The sequence below is a fragment of the Limulus polyphemus genome, unplaced genomic scaffold, assembly GCF_000517525.1.
Source record: "Limulus polyphemus unplaced genomic scaffold, Limulus_polyphemus-2.1.2 Scaffold660, whole genome shotgun sequence".
Classification (NCBI taxonomy): Eukaryota; Metazoa; Arthropoda; class Merostomata; order Xiphosura; family Limulidae; genus Limulus; species Limulus polyphemus.
The window spans coordinates 173,479-179,799 of NW_013666270.1; the positions used below are offsets into that span (position 1 = coordinate 173,479).

The following is a 6,321-nucleotide window of genomic DNA, read 5'->3' on the forward strand; positions in this document are numbered from 1 at the left end:
TATATATGCGGTAGTCTTGTATATATAAACCGGTAAGAACTGACGGCAACAAGGTAATGTGTATTTGACAGTTGAGTCGAGTACGTGAGACGTTCGTTGTGAATTATAGCGTTTGTTATAGCGCGACTGTGGAAATTAAGTGTAGTGCAAAGTTGTATTTAGAAAGAATAAACCAGTTTTATTTAAGAAAGGACTTGTATCGCTAAAGTTTCTCCGGAAAGAAATTATATGGAAAATTAACTAACGACCGGAGGCGTAGCAATAGATTTGTTCATTGATGTACTTTCAGTAAGAAGTTAACTTAGATATTATTTGAGGCTCATAACGTGTGTAATAGATGACCACAGGTTTACTCCATGTTATTTATTTTTGCATATGAGGCTTGTTTTGTTTTAGCACAAAACTACACAATGGACTACCTGCGCTCTATCTACCATGGGGAATCAAACCCTGAATTTTAGTAAGTCGGTAAATTTACCGCTGTCTCACCGGGGGATCTTTTCGTATCTATAAGCTTTCGACTGTTATACTGTAGTTATTTTCAATGTATTTTCAAATCAGATGAGTAGAAACGAGTTGGGCAAATATAAGTAGGGATGTATCTTATTATTTAATAAAACAAGAGGGAATTTTCAATAACCGTGGTACTTGCAATTCTTTTAAGCAGGGTTAGAATAAATTAATCTATGAGACCATTTTTCCCCTTTGTATTAGCTATATTTCTGTGCGCCAGCAATACCAAGCATGAGGCACGCGTTTATCAGATTCGATTTTATTACTCATTAGGACCTCTACAAGCCTACCCTCAAATTGAAATTCTTTCAGGTAGGATTAGAGTAAATTAATATACGTGGCCTTGAGTGTGGTCAAATACATCAATCGAAAGGGTTTGGCATCCTTAGTCTAAAATTAGATCTCAAATCAGTCTAGAGATGACGGGGCTATGAGCTGAAAGTTTGTACTTGAAAAAAAAACAAAAGTAGAGCTGTTCTATAAGCCGTCGCGGCTAAAAACTTAGATCTATCGTATGAGCCGCTGTGTTGGTGTTAAAAATTAGTTTATCTCGCTACAGAAAATTTTTAGTGATAATTAAATAACAAACATTTTATTCAAATTATACCCTAGCGACTCATTTTACTTTTCATAAACCTCTTCTAAACCCACTCATATACAAAACGAGTGACCTATTTTACTTTTCAGAAAAGATATCTTCACGGAATGGTATTTAAAACGATATTTTTTTAATTAAGCTTATAATTGAAATTGTTTAAGCTGGGATATTTATGTATTGTTCTGATTTTAAGTTTCACTTTTGTGATTGAAATTTCTCAATGAAAAGAATATAACATTTTGTGGTAGGTAAGTTTTGTTTATGTCAAAGCTACTGTCACGTAGTTAGTATACTATAGTATAAATCAGTAACTTGTAAGTTCTGTATATATGTATTTGGCTGCAACTTGTGCTTTTGTAATTGTAGTTACAAAGTATAGACCTAGTTAAGTATTATACTTTAGTAGTAGTTAGTACTATACGTAACAGAATAGTGGAGCACTTTGTTAAGCTCATTTTTAAATATCTGGTATAACTGTTGATTATTATTATTAGATATTAGTAACATTAAGTGATTAACACTAGTATTCCTTCTGCTAAATTATTACGTTTAATTTTAAATGTTATTGAATGTTTGTGTTTGATTTCACTGGGTAATCATAGTTTAAAATTTTAATACTTTTATTGACACTGACAGCATATATATATATAAATTAATAACTCAAAAGAAGACTACTACTACTAGGATTTCAGGTATGGAACGTTGGAAGGGTCATCTTACAGAATAGGTTAAGATCTTTTATTTTTAACTTATTTTCTCTTGAGGAAAAGGAATAAGACATCTTATTCAACTTTCAAGTTATTGAAGTATACAATATTATCTGGGGAATCCACAGCATTAACATAAGGGTGCTGTTATTAACTGGCAACCTGCCCCCCCCTCCCAGTCTAGCACTAGCAGTTCAAAATAGGACAACTATGCATGAAAAATCTTAAACAAATTGAACTAAACCATTTTTATTTCAACCATTGTAACTGTCATTAACTTCTTATCAAAGTAAGATAACTAAAAATGAACCCTCTAAATAGTATTATTAACTTAATATACTGTTGTTACTTTTAAGTAATTGTGACTTATTTATAACTTCTAATATAAAAATGGCTGCTAGGGTGGGAATTGGGTAACATCTGTGTGCAAGTGATTATTGCTCAATTAGGTATGCTTTTTTACTGCAAATGGAGATAAGGAATGGTGAAATTTTGGTCAAAAATTTCAGTAAAGTAAGTTTCGAGTTTTTTGAGAAGAAGTTTTGTTGTGAATTGGGCAACTGAATTAATTAGAGCTTCTAATCAAATGTTGAACTTTTTTTTTTAAATTCTTAATACTCAAGATAGTCATGTTTCTTATAGAAACATGTGGCTCCAATTAAAACAAATATTGGTTCACAAAGGATATGAGGGATAAAATTAAAGAAAAATGTTATAAATTTAGGAAGTGTAAATTGACTGTTATGACCAGAGACTTTGAGGATTACAGAAAATCAAGAAAGTTGGTCAAACAAGAAATTAGGAAATCAAAAAGGGTATATCAAGAAAAGTTGGCCAACAATATAAAAATTAATAGTAAGGCTTTCTTTAAATACTTTAAGGATAAGCAAAATGTTAAGATGAGAGTAGGACCTTTGAGGGATGATGCAGGAAATCTCATACCTGTTGATTGAGATGGCTGAGTTAATATATTCTATGTTTCCTTACATTTTTACTAATGAAGATTTAGATTATATTCCTCATCCTGGATATTACAGTTGCTAGATGGAAACAAGATGATCACATTAATTTTGAGTTGTGAATAAAAAATTGGTAAGTTTAAAGAATGATAAAGCTCCTGGGTCATATGTTTCCCCAAGAGTTTTGAAGGAGGTTAAGGATTGGATATTTGTGCTACTTGCTACTATTTTTGTAATTTCCTTGAATACTGCACAGAAGATTGGAAGTTGCCTAATATTACTTTTTTTTTCAAAGGGAGGTTATAAAAAAAATTGTCAAACTACCTATTAGTCTTATCTCATTGATGGGAAAAGTTTTTGGAAGTCTGATAAAAGATGTTTGCTAATTCATTTAACAAAATTTTAAATTTTGTTAAATAGTCAGCATGGTTTTACTAGGAGAAAATCTTGCCTTACTAATCTTTTGACATTCTTTGAAGAAGTTACTGCTTGTGTTAGCACAGATTTGGTGTATTTAGATTTTAAGAAAGTATTTGACAAGGTATGGGTATAAGTTGGATGACTGGATAGAAAAGTAACTGGATGGAAGAAAGCAGAGGGTTATAAGTAGGATTTCACTAAAACTGGATTAATGTAACAAGTGGGGTACCTGAGAGTTCAGTGTTAGGACCATTGTTTTTTTTTATAAAGGAATGGTCAATTCATTACTTAAAGTTGTTGATGATATTAAGGTTTTTGGTGTCGTGCTGTGAGGAGGAGGATGTTACTTTACAAAAGGATTTGTATTATTGATGATTTTGGCAAGTAAATGGCAGATGACTTCTAATTATAATAAATGCAAGGTAATGCATATGGGATATCATAATATCTATGATAAGTATAATTTTGATTGGAATAGGCTTAACAGTGTTAGAGAAGAAAAGGATCTTGGTGTTTTGGTTGATCGTTTTCTGAAGCCATCCAAGTAGAGTGATGTTGCTAATGGCAGCACAAACAGGATTTTAGGTTGCATTGACAGAAACATTGAATACAAATTTAAAGAAACTATAATTTCATTGTATAGATCACTAGTTAGGCCACATTTGGAGTACTATGTTGTGTTCAGTTTTTTGGGCTCATTTTACCTCTGAAAGGACATTGAATTGTTGGAAAAGGCTAAGAAGAATACTACTAGGATGATACCTGGTATAGAAAGTTGTCATATGAGGACAAGATAAGCTCTCTGAAGTTGTTTTCTGCTGAAAGAAAGAAGTCAGTAGAGGGATCTGATTGAAATGTTTGAGAGAATTGGTGTATTTTGTTTTTCATACCTAATGGTGAGAGTGATAGGACTAGGAAACATAAATATAAATTTTGGCAAAATAGGAGTCATAAGACAGTTTTATATTTCTAACAAGGTTTTTGGCTTTTGAAATAGGTTCCCTTTAAATGTGGTGGATGCAGTAAAATTTAGGGAAGGCTTAATAAATATTTAAATGATAATGGCTGGTTTAGATAAAAGAACAAGTCCCTTGTCCTTGAATTTGATTTAGTGTTATGTTATTAGAGTGCATGGATCTGTAATTTGTGTACCCTTTCTGTCAGTGATATTTTTGGTTGTATCTTAGTAATATCTCGTAAGGTTTGGCTGGCTAAGAAGGTTTAGGTTAGTCCTAAATCCCTATAATAAGCCAATAGTGCAGAATAATCCTAATAATAAATATATAATAAACAATAGTAAATAAATATCTTAGTCAGTATAACCATAAAACATACCTTACTAACAAAATCCTTAAAAATGAGTTGTTTGCTTCATACCCTGTGATTTCTTTGTACATTCTTCCATTACAACATCTAGTAACCAACTAAAGCCTGTTAAATGGCTCTGACAGTGTAACTGGAGATTAGCTTTACATTTGAGTTAAATTAGTATGACACATTACTTTTTAACTATAGAACTGGATAGTGGGAGGATATAGGTTGTACAGCAGAAAACTGATGTTTATGATAAGAAATAATAAATGAATAACACAATTTTGCAGCAAATAGTAAAAATTCAGTACATTAATTACATAAGTTAATTATAATCAGAAAGTAAAGAACTTGTGTCGCTTAAGTTTCGTCGGAACGAAGTTACGGAAAATCAATTAACAAACGGAGACGTAACAATACTTAATAAAACTGGTTTATTCTTTCCGAATACAACTTTACCGATACACTCAACTTCAACAATCGCGCTAAACAAACGCTGTAACGTCTCTCGTGCTCTCTCACTGCAGTTCAATTACTCACTGTCTATACACACATTACCTTCTTTTTTCCTCTCGCGTCACGTTGTCTCCTCTTATATATACCCGCCTACCCTATCTAGTAAATACTAGAGCATTCGCCAAAGTACATGATAGTTCTAGAAACGTTGCGTCACTGTGATCATGTGACTCGCTGACGCAACAATATTTTCACCTGTAATCGTGAATTTTACAGTATACAGCTATTTTCTATATATTTTATTTAAATATTTGGTATGAATGTGCTTCGTTTACTAATACTGATATTAAAGCTAGATCTCTAATAATACACATAACTATTATACCACATAAAGAGCATAAAAAAATAATAGTTGATAAAATTGTGAATAAGCTCTAAGTATTTTTAAACATTGCCTAAGTACGATTTTATTGGACTAGATATATATATATATATTGGAAAAATTTACAGTAGCTGTTGTTGAAATATAAAATACAATTCCAATCATCCAAACAAACGAAGTACCCTGCATAACTTAGATTATTAGTTCTATATTAACGTGTGTTTGAAAAAAAAAGCAATGAAAATCAAAGATCGCACCTGAGGAGATGCTGTGTGCGTGTTACGAAAAGGGGAAATACGTTATTCACAGAAAAATATAAAAGATTTCAACAAATGACTTCACCTCACGTTACATACTAACTAAAAGGCTGGTGTATCTCTGAAAAATTTTAATGTAAAATAGTTAGAGGAGATAAATTTAAGATGAAACTCCATTAGCAAAAGGGAAAAGACTTAGCTCACAGTAATCTTTCCCGATCAGGAATTAAGGTCAATTCAAAATATGGTCTGGTGGTTATGACACTCGACTTACAATCTGCAGAGTTGGAATCACGTCACCAAACCTACTCGCCTTTTCAGCCATCAAGTGAGGGTGGGAGTTATAATTTCACTCCAATCTCATTTTTTGTTAGTAAAAGAAAAGACCAAGAGTTTGCGGAGGTGATGTTAACTAACTGCATTCCTATATCCCATCAGTTCAAAATTAAGGATGATTAGTGCAGAGAGCAAACATAAAAAAAAAAATTGCCTCTAGTGAGCAAAGGTGAAAGTTTCCTTGTATACATAAAATGAAGACACAAATCTATTTATTGAAAGATTTGTTGTTAAACCATAAGCTGCACAATGTGTTGTACTCACAGGCGTTGAAACCTAAGCTACACGAGGGCTATCTACGCTAGCCGTTCCTAATTTAGCAGTGTAAGACTAGAGAGAAGGCAGCTAGTCATCACCACCCTCCGCCAACTCTTGGGCTACT

General features: G+C 32.4%; 1 protein-coding gene across 4 annotated transcripts in view; it reads left to right on the forward strand.

Annotated features, from left to right (window-relative positions):
• The first annotated feature begins 1,151 nt into the window (after positions 1–1,151).
• LOC106459777 (circadian locomoter output cycles protein kaput-like) overlaps positions 1,152–6,321 on the forward strand; it is a 122,401-nt gene continuing 117,231 nt past the window's right edge. For 2 of the 4 annotated variants that reach the window (XM_013919435.2, XM_022386326.1), the window contains exon 1: positions 1,231–1,355. The gene's annotated coding sequence lies outside the window, so the exon portion shown is untranslated. Of the gene's footprint in view, positions 1,360–6,321 lie in introns of all 4 variants that reach the window. The other 2 variants (XM_022386324.1, XM_022386325.1) reach the window with 2 other exon arrangements.